The 2,417-nt window shown below is 40.0% G+C and overlaps 1 protein-coding gene across 19 annotated transcripts in view; it reads right to left on the bottom strand.

Annotated features, from left to right (window-relative positions):
- LOC109302013 overlaps window positions 1-2,417 on the bottom strand; it is a 506,981-nt gene that overhangs the window by 356,213 nt on the left and 148,351 nt on the right. For 17 of the 19 annotated variants that reach the window (XR_002098709.1, XR_002098708.1, XR_002098706.1 and 14 more), the window contains one exon: window positions 1,791-1,909. The exons of the other annotated variants lie outside the window; for them this stretch is intronic. The gene's annotated coding sequence lies outside the window, so the exon portion shown is untranslated. The remainder of the gene's footprint in view (window positions 1-1,790; window positions 1,910-2,417) is intronic. 19 annotated transcript variants of the gene reach the window in all.

Below are 2,417 nucleotides of genomic sequence, written 5' to 3'. Positions count from 1 at the left end.
TGCCTAAATAAATGACATCATTTTCAGAGCCACCCACATATCCACCCCCTGCCCCACACGCTAGGGGGCAAGGGGCAGTGGGTCAGGAGTGAGAGGCAATGGGCTGGAACTGGTCATTCATGTTTACAAATGGGTCCTGGTACAAAAATGGTTGAGAACCCATGCCTTAGACCAACACCACTGCAACCAACAACCCCGTACCAATAGCTAGAGCATTTTTCTCTGGCCCTTCCACTACATTTGGCTGACTGCTGTTGTATTTTAATTATCATATATGCCTTAATGTTCCAGTTGAAAAAAAAAAACCATGATAGACTTAAACAACCAAGTACTTCATAAAGCTGATTTTTTTTTTATAGCCAACATCATCTCAAGTTATTTGGGCATTATTGGTAACATACTGGTCAGCCGGATATGTGCTTCAGATGGATGTACAGTAGACAGGCACCCTGATCTGATCCTGAGTTACACTGCCACAACCTTTATCTGACCTGGGTTGTGGCAGTGTAAATCAGGACTAACCCTCCAAATGTCAAAGGAGTTGCACAGGAGTCACGTTCAGACTGATATATTATACACAAACACCAATTCACATTCTTCAGGAGACATGGCCGTGAAAACAACATATTTGCTACACATTTTGTTCTTAGGATTTTTTTTTTTGGTCCAGTTTAGGATTCTCCCCAACTCTTATGTTTGTGTGTGTGCACAAAGCAAGCCTACCAAAACTGGATACAAGTTGTTGTTGGGGGTTTTGCCTTGTTGTTGTTGTTTCCTTAATAAATAACCAAACCAAGTGCCAGCTCATATCAGTGACCCTTAACATTAATGTGCAGAGGCATATCCTTCTCATCTGAGCTGATTCAGAACACGGATCAGAAATATTCTTTGCTTTAAGATTTATATTTGGAGTATGAGGTACAGAGAAAAGTTCTGATTAAGCCTTCAGTCCACCTAAAACATTAAATGGTGTTTTTTAAAGTGCAAAAATATAAGCAGCTTTGATCTAATTCACATTACATGGTTCAGCTGTAGAGTTGCCTCCATGAACAGTGAGCAGCAGACCATTTATGGAGCTGAAATTTAAGATAATTGTCTTTTTAGATTCTCTGAGTACTCTCTCAACAAAACCAATCTTGTTTTCTTATTTGGTTTTGTACACATGATATAGTAAGACAGGGTCGCCTATACACTTGTATCAAATACATACAGTTACATGTGTGCACACATGTCTGTGGTTAACCTGAAAGACCAATATTCAGATTTCCCTTAAATGGAACCAGTGATATCCAGACAACTGCTTCAGTCAGTCTGTTTGTAAAGAAACTAGTGAACAGCTGCAGTGAAAGGAAGTAAATCACAGCTGCCTTAAAGTTTAATAAAGTGCATTATGCTAGAGAATCTGCCGATAATGAAACATTTTTAAACAGCAAGTTCTCAAGTACAATATTGAAAGTGTGTGATGTTTTAAGGAACGGGTGAGCTTTTGCAGTCCATTTTCTCTTTTTGCACACTTCTGCAAAACTATAAGCCAGAATCTCCCCTCTGTTTCAGAAGTGCAAAATTACAACACACTTGTCCCAAATTCAAGAGCAGAGAAGAGCAGACCTTGAGCCTTATAGCATTACTGATAGGAAAAGGCATTTGTTTTATATTAGTAAGAGAGAGACAACAGACATCAGAAAAGGGACATCATCTTCATGACATTTCTACCATTAATTATGTGGAAGCCTTACATTCAAATATAAATTCTAGAGTGATGGGTACACATTGAGTTATGCTATAATTACCTCAGAGCACAGAATATTCTTAGAGGTCTCCTTTCGACCAGTGTACTTCCTAAAGACCGATAGGAGTGTCTCCTCCACATTCAGAGAGCATGTAACAGCTTTGTTTCAGGAGCAGTTTTCTAGAAAAGAAGAGAAGCATTGGTTTGTGTTTATAATATAATTGTTGTTCAGTAAGACCTGGAAAGATATTACACACACACACACACACACACTGGTGTAGCCAACTGTGAAAACTATACAAGATGTGGGTCCCAAATTATTAGCCATTTCTTCTATAAAAGTCAAAACCAGTTGTACAGGTGTGTTGACCCACTGGAAAGATCAGTTATTTGTGTTTGCCACTCAGGCACAGAAACCCAGAAATAATCTAGACCTGGTTTTTCATTTTGACCATAACATTTGGTGACTCCACAATCAAAGTCCACTAGAACTGGCTTGTGGCAGCTGTGTGAAGCAGCAATTGCCATGTCCATAGTTTCATAGTTAGTAGAGTCGGAAGGAACCTAAGCAGATCATCAAGTCCGACCCCCTGCCATGGCAGGAAACAGTACTGGGGTCAAACGACCCCAGCAAGATGATTGTCAAGCCTTGTCTTAAAGACCCCCAGGGTAGGAGCCAGCACCACTT

This window comes from Gavialis gangeticus, unplaced genomic scaffold (assembly GCF_001723915.1).
Source record: "Gavialis gangeticus isolate Ggan-Ray unplaced genomic scaffold, GavGan_comp1, whole genome shotgun sequence".
NCBI lineage: Eukaryota > Metazoa > Chordata > Crocodylia > Gavialidae > Gavialis > Gavialis gangeticus.
This window is presented reverse-complemented; position numbering and strand designations above follow the sequence as displayed.